General features: G+C 57.1%; 1 protein-coding gene across 10 annotated transcripts in view; it reads left to right on the forward strand.

The window, feature by feature from the left end:
* PIP5K1C (phosphatidylinositol-4-phosphate 5-kinase type 1 gamma) overlaps positions 1 to 18,431 on the forward strand; it is a 59,999-nt gene that overhangs the window by 997 nt on the left and 40,571 nt on the right. The gene's annotated exons all lie outside the window — the stretch shown is intronic.

Raw genomic sequence — 18,431 nt, forward strand, 5'->3', positions numbered from 1 at the left:
CCATTCCTTCCCTTTCTGGGTCTCAGTTTACCTCCTATAACCGGAGGTAGGTAGGGGGATGACATCTCCAGGCACCTTCAGTGCCAGGGCTTGCCAGCAGGTGGGGGAGGAGAAGGCCTCCTGCAGCCTTTTCCCTGGACGTTGGGCGGCTGCCGTAGCTCTGTAGGGGCAGTGCTTTCTTGAGCCCCTCTCCTTGGCATGCCTCCCTGGCCCTCTAGCAGAGCAGGTTTGGGGAAGGAGGCAGCCTCGCCCTGCCCTGTGGGCCTGCGGTCTGCTTTTCCCTGGGGCGGTGTGCAGAGCCCAGCCACTGCCTGGTTCCTTCTTGGTCAAGGTTGCAGGCTCCCAAATAGGAAGTTTCTGGATCCGCAGAGTTCTCTGTTCCAGGCAGCCCTTTCTGGCGAGTCCCCTGTAGACACCCACAGGGGCATCCATCCTCCTTCTCCCCCGGGCCTCCTGAAGCTTCCTTGGCAGGCAGGGAGATGCTGTGCTGCCTGGGAGTTGGGAGAAATGTCTGGAGAAAGAGCCAGAGCGAGCGAGCTCCCCCGGGCTCCAGAGGACTCCCACCGCTTCCTTTCCTGCTGCCATCTGGAGCTGCTTGGTGGGTTACCCTGGTTCAGCTCCAACAATCCGGCCCTCTGGCTCCCATTCTTTGCTGGCGGCGATGCCCTGCCTGGCCAGCCCCAGACATGGCAGAGGGACCCGGCTGAAGTCCTTTGTCAGCCCCCTGACCTCCGCCAGCAGCCCTCTGCCCTGTGCTGGGCAGAGACACAATAGACTAGGATGCAGTGCCCACAGGAAAGCCACACAGCATATATTTGTCTCATCAGGGGCTAGGTGATCTGATGGGGGCAGATAAAGTCCCAGGCCCCGGCTGTGGTTGGGTCTGAGCACAGGGACCTGGCCCATAAGGGGCCGTCCCTGCTCCTGTCCCCAAACCCGCAGAAATCCGGTTCCCACAGCTGATCACTTACTTCACTCACTTAGGGTTAATAGCTGTCTGTCCTCCGCCGAACCCGTTTATCTTAAGTTTGGGGAACAACTGTCCATGCCTTTCCTGCTGCTCGAACAGATGCATAAACACACAGATGGGTCTGTTTGCTCACCAGGGGGTTCGTACGATGCCAGAGTCTCGATGCCTCTGCGCTAGTTTGGGGCTGGAAAGTTCTTTGTTGTGGGTGCCGTCCTGGGCACTGTGGGGTCCAGTGGCATCCCTGCCCCCAGCCACTTGATGCCAGGAGCCCCCCCAGTCCTGACAACCACAGGTGTCCCTGGACATCGCCCAGTGTCCCCTGAAGACACAGTCACCTGGGGTGAGGGCTGCCGTACTTCACTTTCACCCATCATTCTGTAACTTGCTTGCTTTTTATCCATAATACGGCATTTTTTCCCCACGTTGGTATCAATTCTTTTCTTCAGAGAGAGAGAATATGGTGCTGTGATTGAGAAGGTGGAAACCCCTTATCCTGCCTGGGTTCCACTCATTTTCTCTGTGACCTCACAGGGCAAATGCCTTGATCTCTCTGAGCCTCAGTGTCCCCATCTGTAAAATGGGGCCACACTGCCAGCTTTACCTGAGTTAGTGCATCAGCAGGTGGAGGGCGCTTGGTGAACTTTAGTGACAGCCCACCCCCTTTAGGCATGAGCTTCCTGCTGAGGGACGATCCAGTGGTTTCTGGAGCTGCCTTTTGCTGTCACAAGCGATGCTGCAGTAAACATCTTTGAACGTGGGCTTGTAGCCGTGGTACTTTCAGTTCTAGTGGTTGGAGTCCCTGCCTTGGAATGGCTGGGTCAGGCGCAACCAGATTGATGCCCGCTGGCTTTCTGGAAAGGTCCGGCAGGAGCCAAGAGAGACTATCTCCTCGCAGCATTGCCAGCTCCGGATGTTATCGGCCTCGGCCATTTTGGCCAATCTGATGGGAGGTGAAATGTATCGGTGGTGTTTTAGAATCCGGTTACTTTAAACTCTTGGGCTCCCGAGCCCCGGACCAGGGAAGGCCCGATGTTCTCTGCTGGCTTTTGGGGACTCTGTGGAGTGCCTGGTTCTGTGGAGGATCTCAGGAAAGCTGGGCTCTTGGGCACATTCACGGGGCCCCTGTGGGTGTCCACGAGCTGCCTGTGGGCTTTGGCCTGAGCTGTGGCCTGGTGTTTCTGAGCAGTTTCCCTCCTGTCCTTCCTGCTTCCGTGATGTCTCAGAATAGTCAGCTGTGTTCCCCTCTGACCCCTGGCCCCTCCCACGTCTAACCTGGGTGGCAAATTATGTCAGCTTTGTCTTCAAAGTGGACCGAAAATCCACCCATTTGCCCCCCACTCCCTGCCACCACCTGGTTCATCCATGTGAATTCAGCCCCATCATCCATGGCTGGCCTGGCCCCCTGTCTCTTCCTGTGCTCCCTCCCGCTCACTCCAGAAGGCTCCCACTAAAAGCTGACTCAGGCCCCGCCCCTCCTCTGCCCACAGCCCTCCAGGGTCCCACCTCCCTGGGACCTGCGCACCACAACGAAGAGTAGCCCCCGTTCGCTACAACTAGAGAAAGCCCGCACATAGCAACGAAGACCCAACACAGCCAAAAATAAATAAATAAATAGAAGATACTATCTAAAAAAAAAAAGAGAGAGAGGCTGATAAATGGAACCACATGAAAACAAAAACACCTGCCTGGCATTGATAATCATCTTAAGAGAAGATGGGGAAAAGCTACTTAAACTTACTTGTATCATGGATTTAAAAAAAAAATCTTCCATAATATATAAAGAGCTCCCACAGATCAATAAGAAAAAGACTGGTAAATAATTTGAAAATGGGAAAGATACAATCAGTATACAGTTCCCAGAAAATGAATAAGAGTCCTGAGATGTGTAGGATTAAATGCAGGAATGGGGTGAGTGGTGAAAAGGGGTCTGCCCAAGTCCTCCCTGCGGCCCACAAGGCCCTGCACGACCTGCCCCGTCCCCTCCCTGCCCTCCCCTCCTCCCTCTCTACCCCTCGCTCACTCTGCTCCAGACACACGGGCCTCTTCGCGGTTCCTCCGGCTCGCCAGGCCTGGTGCTGCCCCACTGTGCCCTCTGCCTGGGATGCTCATCCTCCATATCCCTGTCATTTGCTTCCTTAGTTCTTTCAAGTTTTTGCTCTACTGTGTCCTCTCAACGAGGCTTCCCGTGACATTTGAGGGAGGCCTGAAGGAGGCGCAGGAAGCCAGCAGGGCCCAAGCAAAAGGCCTCATGTGCTCGAAAAGCAGAGTCGGGCCAGCATGGCTGGGGGTGGGGCCTCATCACCAGGGGCCTCCTCTGTAGCTGTGGGCGGATTATAACCGCGGGCAGCAGCGTCCCTCGTCTGCTCGTTGGTAGTCAACAATGGCCTTTGGAGGCAGAAGGCTCCCAGTTCTAATCCCGCCCTGGCCACTTTCTAGTGAGGCCATGTCCGGCGCTTGGGCCGGCAGCCTGGTCCTCTCCGTGGAGAGCCCTCAGGAGCCGGACCGCCTTTGCCAGCCAGGGGGTACTCTGCCTCGGTGTCTCCATCTGTGAAATGGGCGTGATGACTGTGCCTTTCTCGTGGAGCTGGATCAGGTCGATTGGCTTGTAGAGCCCTGGAAGGGTGCTGCCCTGGCTGGCCCCACGTGGGTGCCAGCTCGAGGGACCGCTTCCCCCAGAGCCTGGGTGGGCGGGGCCGCCGTCTGACTCGGCTTACGGGGATGTGCGGTCACCTCTCGCTTTGCCCTTGGGCAGGGCCTGTTGGACATTATGGAGCACCTGCTGGGGGGGCAGGGGTCCGGCACCTGGGCTCCCTCACCTTCAGATTGGTGAGGGTCAGGATGCGATGGCGAGCTAGTAAACAGTTGAGGCCAGCGGTTGCAGACTGGGCCCCGGGTCCATCCCGCCCGCCGGTTTTTGTCTGTCACGTCTTCCTGACGCTTCGCCACGCCCTGTCATTCGCCTGTGGTCCACGGGGCTGTCTAGCTACAGCGGCAGAGCTGAGAGTTGAGACAGAGACCCGTGGCCTGCAAAGTCGGAGACACTCACTGGCTGGTCCTCTACGGAGAACGCTTGCTGACCTGAGTCAGACCATGCCAGCCCATGGGGAGCTGCCAGAGCAGTGAAACAGGCACCGTGGCCCCAGGGGGTGACCAGGGCCTGCTGCTGCCAGGTGGTCAGGGGAGCAGGTGACCCAAGCAGCTGCGGTTGAGCATTCAGGCAGAGGGATCAGCAGTGCAAAGGGCCTGAGGCAGGAATGAGCGTGATTTGTTCCTCAGAAGGGAAGGGGTGGGGGGCCTGGCCCTGCTCGGGCTCTGGTCTGAGTCCAGTCAGTGGTGCTGGTGGGTTTAAGCAGGGCAGAGAGTCACGTTTTACAGAGCGAGAGCCCTCTGCCTGCCTGGTGGGGAGGGGCTGCGGGGGTGGGCATCCAGGTGAGTGGGGCTGGGGGCCTGGACGGTGGTCTTGTGGTGGAGGGTGGGTAGGGAGGCCTGCACCCTGGAGTTGGTGGGGGGAGGGCGGTTGGTGAGGGCCCAAGGAGGAGCAGGTCTGGGGGTCCAGGCCCTGGCAGGCTTGTGCTGATGGGTGAGGAGCAGGTCTGGGGGGCTGCTCGGGGCCCCCAAGGCTGGTGGATTCCCACGGGATCCTGGGCAGGGTGGCCTGGGGCTTGACCGGGCTCAGCCCGGCCTGGGCTGAGGACAGTGTGCCTGCCTCCACCTCTCAGAATGAGGGCAGGGGTCCCAGGGATTCGGCGGGGCATGGAGAGGTGCGCCCCGTACCCCCGGCGGTGCTCGTTAAGTGACAGCCGTGTGGCCCGGGCATTTACCAGCCTGGTGACCAGGCCCCGGGCCCTCCTGTTCCCGCTGCCCACACTGAGCTGCGTGGCACCACGTGTGACAGGGCAGGTCGGGATCCCGCTGGGGATTTTCTCACTGCTGCCAGCTGGACAGTGGGGACTGCACACGTGGGGGGATTACTGACCTGGGGATTAGCCTTGGCGCCCCTGTACTAGGTGCCACCAGGCCGCATGGAGGGGTTAGGGGTCCAGCCTGAGGGTCCTCAAGTGCCTGAGCCAGTGGGAAGGCATTTGGAGACCTGGTCTCTGGCTCTGACCAAGGAGAGAGACCCCAGCATCTGCCCCAGTTGCTATTCTCTCTTGATCATGCGCGTGTCATGCACACACATGGGCCGTTATCCTGGGGGCACGGGGTTGCCGTTGAAGGTTTGGGGCCGTGGGGTGCAGGTCAGGTGTTCGTGAGCAGATGCTGCTGAAGACTGCTTGGGCCGGGTGCTGGGGAGGCCCAAATGAGACGGGCACGGTCCTTGTGTGCATGCCGGTGGTGCGGGTGGGGTGTGTGCAAACAGTAAGTGACGAAAGGAGAGAGAGGTGTAACACGGCAGGGGAAGCGAGTGCCGCGGGGAAGAGCAGAGCGGAGAAGGGGAGAGAAAAACGGACTTGGGGGGAGTGATGGAGGCCACGTACTCAGGAGGGGCGACGGGCAACATCTGAGCAGAGATATACAGGAAGGAGGGGATGTGCCCTGAGGGGGTGTGGGGAGAGGCTCCCAGGCAGAGGGCACAGCCCGTGCAAAGGCCCTGGGGCAGGACTGTGCCTGGGTTGTTGCAGGAACAGTAAGGAGGCCCATGTGGATGGAACAGAGTGAGTGAGGGGGAGAGAGGGAGGAGGGGAGGACAGGGAGGGAACGGGGCAGGTTGGGCAGGACCTTGTGGGCCGCGGGGAGGACTTGGGCCTTTACCCCCAGGGAGGAGGGATCCCTGGAGGGCTGTGGGCAGATGAGGGGCGGGGCCTGACTTAGGTGCTCACGGGCTACTTCTGGCCACTGTGGGGGAAAGACTGTGGGGAGGGAGGGTGGGAGCTGGGGACCACGGTGGAGGGGACTGTGCTGGTCCAGGTGGTGATGCTGGTACTTGGGCTCGGGTGGAGGCAGGAGGAAGGAGTGATGCAGAGTAGATTTTAGAAGCCGAGTTGACTGAACTTACTGAAGGGTTGAGTGTGGCGGGGGAGGGGAGAGGAGTAGAGGGTGACTCCCAGGTTGGGGTCTGAGCCCCTGGAAGGGCAAGCTGCCTCAGCTGAGATGGGGGACGGTCGGGCGCAGTGTGAGTATGAGACATGGAGACGTGGGGGGCAGAGGACCAAGTTTGGAGCCCAGGGGGTGGTTGGGCAGACGGCCATGGGGCGAGGAGGTGGGGACGAGGCAGGGAAAGGGCCTCCTCGTGCAAAGCGATGACCGGGCAGCCGATGTGTCCGTGGGGGACACGTCGTAGAGCCCCTGGCAGGACATGGCCTTTACAGTGTGTGACGAGGGGAGGTGACCAAGGGGGTGAGCGCAGGTGGAGAAGAGGCAGGATGTAGGGTCCCAGCAGCCACGGGAAGCTCATTGGTGAAGCAGCATCCAGGCACGCCTTCCTCTCGGGGATCCCATGAGGATTAGATGAGCCAGCGCATGTGAACTGTCCAGGACGGGGCCCAGCTTGTGGGGAATGGAGGCCCTGTCTCTGCAAGCCAGGTCGGACGCGGAGAAAGCACGGGTCTTTACTGGGGTTTCTGCAGGATGGGAGGGACGGGCAGCATTGGCACCCTGAGCCAGCTTGGGATCGGCTCGTTTGATGGCGGCGGCTGTGGGCTGGCGTGGGCTCTGGCTGGGGGCGGTTGAGGCGGTGCCCCTGGGCTTGCGTGTGAGCAGGATGAGGAGTGCTGAGGGTGTGGCCCATAGTGGCTTGGTTGGCACAGCAGAGATGTGCTCACAGGCAGATGGTTTGTGATCTAGGGGTTGGCTGACTCCAAGAGGGACAGTCCCCAGGTCTGCAAGGTCCCCGAGATGTCAGAGCATCATAAGATGCACGTGATGAACCCAAGGTGAACCGTTCCGAGTTCCCTCCAGCAAGGGTGAGAGCTCCGTGCCTCGCCCATTTCTTCCATCTTTGCCAAACTTATGGCACAAAGGGAGGTCTGGGTATTTATCATAACGTGAATCAGAGGCAAACGTGAATCAGAGGGAAATGTGAATCAGAGGGAAATGTCTTCACGTATTTTTTCCTTTTAATGTTTCATCTTTGTTTTATTAAAAATGTATCCCAGCAAAGGGAGCAGAGACTTGCCCGCCCAGGTCACACGGCAGTCCAGTGGCACTGGACTGCCTCACCTTGACAGCATCCTGCACTTTGTCAGAGCTGGAAAATGGAGCATCGGCCACCAGGGAGTACTTGGTGCCTTTGCCCCCACAAGCATTCATGTCTCCACTCTGTCTTGTCTTGATTCCACACTCACAGACCCCTTTTCACCACTCACCCCACTCCTGCATTTAATCGTACACATCTCAGGACTCTTATTCATTTTCTGGGAACTGTATACTGATTGTATCTTTCCCATTTGCAAATTATTTACCAGTCTTTTTCTTATTGATCTGTGGGAGCTCTTTATATATTATGGAAGATTTTTTTTTTTTAAATCCATGATACGAGTAAGTTTAAGTAGCTTTTCCCCATCTTCTCTTAAGATGATTATCAATGCCAGGCAGGTGTTTTTGTTTTCACGTGGTCCCATTTATCAGCCTCTCTCTCTTTGTTTTTTTAGGTATTATCTTCTATTTATTTATTTATTTTATTTATTTTTGGCTGTGTTGGGTCTTCATTGCTATGTGTGGGCTTTCTCTAGTTGTAGCGAGCGGGGGCTACTCTTCGTTGTGGTGTGCAGGCTTCTCATTGTAGTGGCATCTCTTGTTGCAGAGCATGCGCTCTAGGCACGTGGGCTTCAGTAGTTGTGGTGCGTGGGCTCAGTAGTTGTGGCTCTCGGGCTCTAGAGCACAGGCTCAGTAGTTATGGCACACGGGCTTAGCTGCTCCGCGGCATGTGGGATCTTCCTGGACCAGGGCTTGAACCTGGGTCCCCTGCTTCGGCAGGTGGATTCTTTCTTTTTTTTTTTTTTGCAGTACGCGGGCCTCTCACCGTTGTGGCCTCTCCCAATGCGGAGCACAGGCTCCAGACGTGCAGGCTCAGCGGCCATGGCTCACGGGCCCAGCCGCTCCGTGGCATGTGGGATCTTCCCGGACCAGGGCGCGAACCCATGTCCCCTGCATCAGCAGGCGGACTCTCAACCACTGAGCCACCAGGGAAGCCCGGCAGGTGGATTCTTAACCACTGTGCCACCAGGGAAGTCCCTATCAATCTCTTTTTATGGTTTCCCAGTTTGGCGTCATGATGGAAATGTGTCCTCTGTTCCGAGGTTACAGTTAAATTCTTCTAGTACTTCTATAATTTTACTTATTTTTTCTTTACATTTAAATTCTTGCTTTATTTGGCATTTATCCTGGCATGAGATGTACAAGGGTTTAATTGAGCCAAGTCTTCCCAGGTGGCTCAGGGTCAGCCCACCCCTGCTTCCTGGGTAATCTGCTTTCCTCACGGATTTCAGGTGCCACCTTGATTACAAACCAGATTCTTGCGTGTAGCTGGTCTATTTCTGGGCTTTCTGTTCGGTTCCCCTCGTCTGCCTCTGTCTTCGTGCAAAAGGCATGCCTTCAGCTACAAATAATAACATGCTTACTGGAAAAAAGCAGCAGCCCAGACCTGCAGTCAGTGGAAAGTGAGCATTTATTTGTCTTGACCCTCCGTTTCTACGGAGGTAATGACCGTTATTCCGGATGTTTACCTGTCTCCATATATATTATTATTTTTTTAACGTTTTATTTTGAAGCCTGTGGAAAGTTGCAGGGACACTCTGGCGACACCCACACGCCCTCTGCCAAGGGAGGGAGGACACACTGGGCCAGGCTCCGCCTCTGTCACCCCATCATCACAACTGATCCCCATGCAGCAGCCTCGTGTGATGTACGTTTCTGTTTAAAGACGCCTTGTCTGATACCAGTTGTTGATTCATTCACGGCGGGGATGTAACCCTTGCCTGAACTAAGCTCATCTGACACACGTACTGTCCCCCGGCCAGCAAGCACTTCAGCTCTACGCTGGAGGGCCGTTTTAGATGCAGAATCACTCACCAAAAACACAAAAATGCAGAAAACATGGCACTAAAGAGACCACGGAAAGTACACTTGTCTGTGGTCTGAGAGCTGAACCGAGCAGGCAGGGCGTCACCTGGCTCGGGCTCGCTGGGCACGTGTGTGGGGCACCCGAGACCTCGCTGCCCTGCGTGTGCCTGAGAACGAGCGTGGCAGCGCCCTGCGTGTGGGTTACAGATAAATTCCAGCCGGTAGGTGGACTTGCAGACGTGGAATCTGTAAGTAAGGAGGACGGAGGACGGGCTGTACGTCCGATAAACAAAGACGCTCTCTGAGCTGAGTGCAGGGGTCACGTGGAGGAAATGGAACATCGGCGCGGCCCGCAGTCAGGATTCACAGTTTTGTGAATTAACCCAAACCTTCCCGTATGGTAACTTTTTTTCCCTCTCCCGGATTCAGTCCAGGATCCACATGGCATTTGGAGACGTGAGGTCGGCGGGGCCCTACAAGGGCCCGAGACTGGACAAGCCTCCTTCCTGGGCTGACAGTCCCTCTGTGACCCTGACCCAGCTGCCTGAACCCTTCCACCTGCGGAGCCACTGAGAATGTGCCTGGTGACCCCCGGAGCCACCCTCCTTGCCTCGTTCCTCCTCCCCACTGTACAGTCCGTCCTCTGCCTGCTCCTCCAGGAAGCCCACCCGATTTCCATGACTGAGTCCGCCCCCCTTAGATCTTCCATGTGGTGATTGTCTGCTGACCTGAGGGCCGTCTCTGCCCAGAGCCTCGGGCTCTGAATTTTGGTGGCAGGCCAGTGCTCAGCCCAGACAGGTGTTAGGCTGTGTCTGTGGCATGAGTGGTGAAGGTTCTGGAACCTTCTTTCTCTTAGGGCCTGTGAGTTCTGGATTAACACCTTGCCCCCCACCCCCACCCCTGGCCCTGTCCTTTGCAAGGTTTCCTGTTTACCACTGTGGAAACACTTGCTCTGTGCAGTGAAATGCGGGTGGGGGGGGGGCAGCATGGGCTGCTGGTCAGGGCTTGGCCCCCAGCTGCACCCTCCCCTCCAGCCACAACAGACCCTTTCTTTGCTGTTCCTGGAAAATGTCCTGTCACCACAGGGCCTTTGCATGTGCCCCCCCACCCCCTCAGAATTCAGCTTTCTCGGGATTTTTCTTTTCCCTCCTTTGGAAAGCTGCCGTGTTTTCTGGCACGAAATACAGGCCTGGCCCCACCCTCATACCCACCTCAGGCATCTCTGTTGCCAGCCCCTTGGGAGGCACTCGCTGTGCACACCTGCCCTGGTCACACACCTCCTACTGTTGTGTTTGTAAAATGCAAGCAGACCTCGGAGACACTGCAGGTTTGGTTCCAGACCCCTGAAATAAAGCAAATACCGCAGTAAGGCAAGTCACATGAATTTTTGGTTTCCCAGCAGATATAAAAGTTATCTTTGGGAATTCCCTGGTGGCCCAGTGGTTAGGACTCTGCGCTTCCAGTGCCGGAGGCACAAGTTTCATCCCTGGTTGGGGAACTAAGATTCCACAAGCCGTGTACGGCCAGAAAAAAAAAAGTTATCTTTACACTATACTGTAGTATTATTAAGTGTACAGTAGCATTATGTCTAAAAAACAATGCACATACCTTAATTTAAAAATACTTTATTGCTAAAAAAACGCTAACGGTCACCTGAGCCTTCAGAAAGTAGTAATCTTTTTTTTGATAGTAACATAAAATATCACTGACCACAGATCAGCATAACAACAGTTATTTCTCATGTTGTGAGAAATAACACAGTGTGACTCAGAGACACGAAGGGAGCAAATGCTGTTGGGAAAATGGTGCCGATAGACTTCCACAGACCTTCGTTTTGTCAGAAACTCAGTATCTGCTCAGTGCAGTAAAGCGAGGTCGGCCTGCAGACCTCATTCTGTGCTTAGACTTTTTTCTAAACACTTTTTTGAGTCACAGCTTTGTTGAGAGATAATTCACATGCCACATGGTTTTACCTATTTAAAGTGTGCAACTATATTCACAGAGTTATGTGACCATCACCACAATCGATTTTAGAACATTCTCATCACCCCAAAAGGAAGCCCCGTCCTCATGAGCAGTCACCCCCTCCCCCTCCTCAGCCCCTGACAACCACGAATCCACTGCCTGTGTCTGTGGATCTGCCTGTTCTGGACGCTTGCCATCAATGGAGTCACACCCTGTGTGTCCTTCTGCGTCTGGCTTCTCTCACTGAGCGTCGTGTTCTCGGGGTCCAGCCACGTTGTAGCGAGTGTCGGGGCTTCACCCCTTTTCATGGCTGAGTGATGCTCCCGTGTGTGGAAGGACACGTGTGTTTATCCGTCGTCCGTCAATGGACATTTGGGGTGTTTGCACCTTTTGGCTGCTGTGACTCGTGCTGCTGAGAACGTTCACGTACAACCTTTGTGTGGACACGTGTCCTCATTTCTCTTGGGTGGACATCCCGCTGTGGTGATGCTGCGTCAGATGGAAACTCCATTTAACCTTCTGAGGAGCTGCCGCTCCGCTCCCACGGCGGCCGTGCCCCTTCCCCTCCCCCATCCTCACCGGGGGTGGGGGGCTCACCGTGGTCTTGGTGTGCATTTCCCTGACGGTTAGTGATGGTGAGCATCTCTTCGTGTGCATGTTGGACGTTTGTGTGGCCTCTTTGGAGAAACGTCTATTAAGTCCTTTGCTCGTTTTCCAGTTGGGTTAGTTTTCCTTTCATTACTGAATTGTAGGCGTTCTTTCTGTGTTCTAGACACGAGCCCCTCTTCTGGTAGATGATCCACAGTATTCCCTCCCATTCTGTGGGTTGTCTTTTCATCTTCTTAGTGGTGTCAGTTTTTTGTTTTTTTTTGCAGTACGCGGGCCTCTCACTCTTGTGGCCTCTCCCGTTGAGGAGCACAGGCTCCGGATGTGCAGGCTCAGTGACCATGGCTCACAGGCCCAGCCGCTCCACGGCATATGGGATCTTCCCGGACCAGGGCACGAACCCATGTCCCCTGCATTGGCAGGCGGGCTCTCAACCACTGCGCCACCAGGGAAGCCCAGTGGTGTCAGTTTTGACCAGCTTCCGTTTTTTTTTTTTCTTTGGCTGCTGTGCCTTGGTTGTTGTAGTGAAGAAATTCCTACCTGACCCAAGGTCGTGAGGATTTACCTGTTTTCTTCTAAGGGTTTTATGGCCTCAGCTCTTGCGTTTGTGTAGGTTTGTGATGCGTTTTGAGTTACTTGTGTTGCTGTGGGCGGGACCCCAGTGTTTCCCCCGTCCAGTTGTCTGGGTGCCCTTGTGGCCTGGCCTCTGGTCATAGCGGGGGCCAAGACAGACCCTGGCCCTGCCTCCAAGGAAGCCCCCAGTCTGGGAAGCGCTGGAGATGGACCGTAATCACCAGCCACACGTGGGTCCAGTGGTGACAGTGGTGTCAGGGCCTGTCCCCTCCCTTCCCTCACCTCTTGTCACTGACTCTGCTCTGGCATCACAGCCTCTTGCCGACCGCCCCCCACCCCCTGCCCCCTCTCCAGCTCTGCAGGCACGGTCCTGCCCCAGGACCTTTGCACTGGCTCTTCCCACTGCCTGGGAGGCTGTGCTGGCTCTCAGCTGGCTCTTTCCTGTCTCCTTTCCTGGATACAGTCGTTGCTCAGGCCGAAGCCTGCCGTCTGGAGTCAAGTCCATCCGTCCCCTCTCTATCCTGGGTGACCTCAGGTGAGTGACCTGGTCTCTCTGAGCCTCAACTTCCACATCTGTCACGTGGAGGTAATCATAATACCTGCCTTACGGGTCCGTTGGGCAGATTAAACAAATTAACAGCCCTGGCCTCATGGTACAGACTCGGTCAGCGTTAACTCTTTGTCCCTGCTGCCCTGGCTGGTCCCTGGAGTGACTGGAGGGTTGGAGCTGGTGGCTCGCACAAAGCAGCCTGTGCCCTGGGGCTCCTGCCCCCTGTGTGCCCTCTGAGCCAAGCCCTGGCACCCTGGCCCCGGACCTCGTCATGACTCCTGGGGCCATCACCAGGGAGAAGGGGGTGGGTGCTAGTGCCCACGATCTTGCGAAGTGCCAGGCACCCTGGGCTGTAGATGTGCAGGAGGATGTGATTGCTGCCCGCACGGGGCTCATGGCTACTAAGGGAGCAGCCACCGGAGGAGCAAAACTATAAAAAAGAAGGTTTAAACCAAGCAGACTTATAAGTGGCGGAGAGTGGGGTTGGGAGCCAGCTGCAGCCGGTGGTCAGGGAGGGTCTCTCTGAGAGGGTGGCGTTTGATCCAGGCCTGAATGGTGAGCTGGGGAAGAGCGTTCAGGCAGAGGAGAAACACGTGCAAAGGCCCTGGGGCAGGACTGTGCCTGGCGTGTGTGAGGAGCAGTGAGGGGGCCACATAGGGGGAACACAGTGAGGGGAGGGGGGGGAGGAGGAGGAGGTGCGGGCCGGGAGGGCCCTCCATCTGGACAGCTCTCCCATCTCCATCCACTCTTCTGGTTTGTGCCTCAGGGGCCATGTTGAGACCCAGGTAGCATCGGTTAGTTATTGCTGTGTAACAAATTACCCCAGAACTTCGTGGCTTAAAATAGTAATAAACATTTATCATCTCACACTTTCTGTGGGTCAGGAATCTTGGGGTGGCTTAGCCCCAAACCTCGCGGCTCCATCTCTCACGAGGTTGCAGTGAGGCTGTGGGCTAGGCTGGAGAAGCCGCCCCCAGGATGGGCCCCTGCTGTGGCTGTGGGATCAGGCAGCTTGTTTGGCCTTGGAGCCTCTGTTTTCTCATCTGTAAAATGGGGCACTTGTAGCCCTTGTCTTACTGGGTGGAGCTGGGCAGTCAGCTCCACCATGCCTGGCTCAGAGGGGCCTCGAAGTGCAGGAGCCCCTGTGACACCCCCAGGGCCCAGCTGGCCGTCAGGGGCCTGGCTCCTGGTCTGGCCTATAGGGTCTGGGGGCCCCTGGGAAATGGGGCCCAGAACTGGACTGTGAGAGCAGCACCCCCCAACTGGCAGTACCACCCCGTGAGCAACCAGGGGGCCTCCGGCAACGGCCCCGCCTCCCTCAGTGCCCTCGGTCTGCTGGAATCCAGTGTGGTGTGTGCCACCCAGCCCGGGCTGCTGGAGAATAAAATACATCTGGGAGGCAAACTGGGCCAAGAAACCTCGAGCATCAGTCCTGAGATAGCGTGTGACCCTCTGCCAGGCACCTTCAGGGTGGGGGAAGCACTGTCCCCACCGCGCTCTAGCCACTGTCCTCCGACCGACCTGGCTCCCGTCTGCCGGCCCCTTCCCGAGCACTGACGCTGGCGACCTGGTTTCCCCTGGGGAGCCCCTGTCCAACCCACAGGCAGGGCGACTCGGCCCTGGGTGAGTGGGACCAGGCCTGGCTGCATCAGAGCCTCACTGCTCTGGGACTTCATGTGGGAAAAGAGGATGGAGGGTCTGGTCCACCCCACACCCAGGTGCCTGCCGGGGGAGGCAGCAGCAGAGCTGAGTTGGGGAGACTGAGTCCTCGGGGCCCCCAGCCCAGTGAGGCTTGAAGCCCATCGCCCAGCCTCCTTGGTCTTGGTAGGTTGCAAGCTTTCTCTGTGAGGGGTTGGGTGGTCTCTGTGGGAGCTGATGCTGCCATGATTGTGAATGAGTGGGTGGGGCCGTGTGCCAATAAAACTTTATTTATAACAATTGCAGTGGGGGTTGAGTCCCCAGGGCAGTTTGCCGGCCCTTGACTTACATTAACAAATATTCCTCCCCTCACACATCTTTTTTCTCCAAGCAGCCTGAATTGGGTTTCTGTCTTGACTCAAAACACCCAAATACCCCTTCTCTGAGCCCAGTTTCCCCCATTGAATAGGAGAGACGAGTAGGGCATCACTCAGGACAGGCTGGGCCGGAAGCACCACGGGCCATGGCCGTTCTGGGCCTTCAGCCCTTTGTCTGATGTCCAGCTTGAGGGAACGTGTCTGAGACTCATGAGGGCTGCGTCCCCACTGCTCATCTCTGAGGCTCTTGGTGGTGCTTTTCCTCAGCCTCCTCCATGCAGCCATCCAGGGTTTCTTGCTCAGCCGATACTCACTGAGGTCTACTCCATGCCCAGCTCTGGGCTGGTGCGGGGACACTGAGGGGGCTGGAGAGGGGAAGCCTGCGCCGTGGAGCTCTCAGTGGAGTCAGGAGAGCACCAAAGGTGGGGTCACAGTGTGTCATGCCGGAGGGAGAGACCCAGGCCTCCAGGAGAGGGTAGAGCCGGGACTGCCGAGGTCCTAGGACGGGCATGGGGAAGGCGAGCTCCACCTGGGTGTGAACCAGATGCGGCTTCCCTCACCCCAGCACCCAAATCCACAGAGGAGGAGGTGCGGTGATAGTGTGGGCCCGGTGGAAGGCTGCGCACGGCCAGGCACGTCTGTGCCCCGGGGCAGAGCGAAACTCGGTCATCCAACGTGAGGTGAGACTGCGCTCTGTGCCAGGCCGGTGCCGGCCCTGGCAGCGACTCTGTCCTTGAGCCCAGTGGAGGCGGGGACAGGTGACCAGATGGCCGCAGGGCCCCAGGCCAGGTGCAGGACACAGTTGGCAGCACAGCTCCACCCGGAGGGTCAGGGAAAGCCCCAGAAAGGGTTCGGGAGGAAGCTTCTGGTTGCTGTGCAGACGGGCCGGCCCAGCTTGGCCTGGTGGCCTCAGCACCTCCGAGAGTTGCCCTCGGGGGCTCAGTGAGTCTGCAGGGACCCAGGTGCACACGGGGCCCTGGACCCCCTGGAGCTCCACTTAGCTCACACTTTGCACGGGAGACATTAATCCCCACCACCCCAGAACAGAAAGACTTTCTCCTTGATTTCCTTCTAAAGTTTTTTTATCTTTTGCTTTTAAGTCTTTCCCTGTCCAGGGTTGATTTCTGTGTACGGTGTGAGGCAGGGGTCCCCAGCAACTGGTTGTCTGGGTGTCAGGTGGACGTTCCCCAGCAGACCTGCAGCGCCCTGGCATATACTGTCTGGCGGGAGGCTGCTCTCGCCTCCCCTGATGCCTGCCCTGCCCGGGGCTCTGGCCGCCCAGCTGGCTCCCCGCAACTGTCGAGTCTGCTGAGAAGGGGAGGTGGCCGTGGCCCTGGAGGGCAACCACAACTCCCTCCCCACACAGAGGACTCCGGAAAGGAACCCAGGCACGCAGGGATGTTATTCCAAGGGCGAGGGTTGTGTGGCTCCCTGGAGATGTCGGTGTGAAGGGACACGAGGCCAGGAACCAGATGGGAGGGTGTGAAGTGGGCCATGTTCGCTTAGAGGGAGCTCAGACCTCGCATGGCTGCACACCTGGGTCAGCAGGGGAGTGTGTGGTGCCAGCTGTCCAGTGCTGCTTCCACCGTGTCCTGCCTACGCCCCCATGACCATCCCCACCAGACTCACCAAGTGAACATGCGTGATGAACGGAAGAAAGTGGGGGAGGGTGACAATGGGAAAACTAATAAGGTGCGTTTGGGGGCGGATTTCTATGTGCCTCAGACTCCTCTCCACACCCTGGGAGCTCAGCACTGTTCTTACCTGTTTGGCAGGGGGTAAACTGAGGCTCAGGAGGTTGGGACTTGCCCCTGAACTGCCAGGCTAAGAGGGGAGTTCCCCGTGTCACCTCGCGAGCCGGTGCTGTCCTGCCTCTAAGGACAGGGAGCTGGGGGGTGAGGCTGCCAGTCTGACCCTGAGCTCCCTAGGAGCCAGAGTGAGGAGGGAAATGGGACTGGCAACTGCTTCATGGTGAGAAAAGAGGCCTTATTTCCTGGTGCCAGGACCTCGTGTGTCTTGACGGCTTGAGTTGATGAGATACCTTTGCTAAGAGGGGGCCCTGCCCCCATTTGTCCCCCTGCCCCCAGCCCCGCGCTGTTGGGTAAACGGGCCCAGAGCTGTGTGGCAGCACAGCTGGCTCTCCGAAGGCCTGGCCTCCTGGAGCGTGTTTGCACACAGTGCACTTGTGCGGGTCTCTGCATCTCTCCACCAGCTGCTGGATGGCAGCCGGGGGTGGGGAAGGGGCTTGCCCTGGAGCCTGGTCGATCTCAGAGGCTGAGAACCCCACCCAGGCCCCGGGGCTTGCTGGCCATGCAGCCTTGGTCAAGCTCCGTGGCTCCAACCCCTGGTTTACCTGGAAACGGCACCAGAGCCTTCCTCCCCCTCAGGCCTGTGATGTGACTCTCGGTGCAGCGAATGGTGACGTTGCAGCCTTTGAACTCACTGGACCTCTGGGCCTCAGCCTCCCTGGCTATGAAGTGGGTCCAACGGTGATTACCTCCCAGGGGTGTCGAGAGGGTTGGAGACTCAGCTAGTGGGGCGCCAGCCCAGTACATGGAGGGCTGTGTGTGTGCCATAGCCTTTTATTACGGGGCACCTCAAACAGAATGCAAGGCAGACAGGATAGTATGAGTAAGTATATTTTTATCATGAAATATTTTAAACACCCAGAGAATAGTATAATGAACCCCCATGTACAGGCTCTGCCCCCCCCGTACCACACATCTTTATATGTAGGGCTGTTTGTGTGGGGTTCCCCCCCATCCCCCCCCCCCCCCCCCCCCCCCCCCCCCGGCACTGCTGATGTCAGGCTGGGTCATTCCCTGGGGGTATCCTGGGAGCTGTGGGTTGTGGAGCAGCATCCCTGCCGCCACCCACTGGATGCCAGGATCCCCCTAGTGGTGACGACCACAGATGTCCCCAGACATTGTGCAGTGTCCCATGGGAGCAGGCCACCATGGGTGAGAACCACCTTTAGGTCACTCCCTTCACCAGGACGCCTGGGTGGCCTCTGCTGGGTCTCCTGTGACCCTGCACGGAAACTGCTTGCTGACCCCTGACTTAAGGGATAAACAAAAAAAGATTCATTTAACCTGCATAGTAACACATTGTTGTCTTTTACTTTATTGTGTGCTTTTCTGGGCGTTTAAACTCTCTTCTTATTAAACATTAGGCAAGGAACCAGTTTCCTCTGGAGTATTTTATCTGTAAAACAGGACCCTATACCTAAGGGATGCTCACTGAGGTTGTTACGAGTGAAGGAATGAAGGAATGAAGGAATGAGTGAACAGACAGAATATCATCTGGGAAGTCGCTTACTGGGGAAAATTTTTCATTCCTCACCTGGTTCCATTCACCGTTCCGGGGTGCAAAGTGATAAATGCAAAATCATAAGAGAAAACATATGCAAGAGGAAGGAAATAGCTTGTACTAATCCCCACACATTTTTTGGAGACCTGCCATCTGTTCTGAAGTTCCAGACCATGGCCCGAGTCCTCCCGCGGTGAGAGCCCACTCGCTACACCACAGCCCCAGCTGGTTGGTGGCTGTGGACTCGGAGCCACCTGGCTGTGACGGGAAATCAGACCTCGGGTGTGGATTCCTCCAGTGGGCCCAGCCAAGCCCCGCTGTGGGCCGGGCGGGGCTTCCCAGCGTCCGTGTCTTCATCCATTCATTTGCTGACTCAGCGAGCACCTGCTGTGCGCTGAGCGCTGCTCTAGGCATCAGCTGTCACCTCCACAGGCCGTCTCCC

The sequence above is a fragment of the Monodon monoceros genome, unplaced genomic scaffold (genome assembly GCF_005190385.1).
Source record: "Monodon monoceros isolate NGI ecotype Baffin Bay Population unplaced genomic scaffold, NGI_Narwhal_1 Super_Scaffold_12, whole genome shotgun sequence".
Lineage (NCBI taxonomy): Eukaryota > Metazoa > Chordata > Mammalia > Artiodactyla > Monodontidae > Monodon > Monodon monoceros.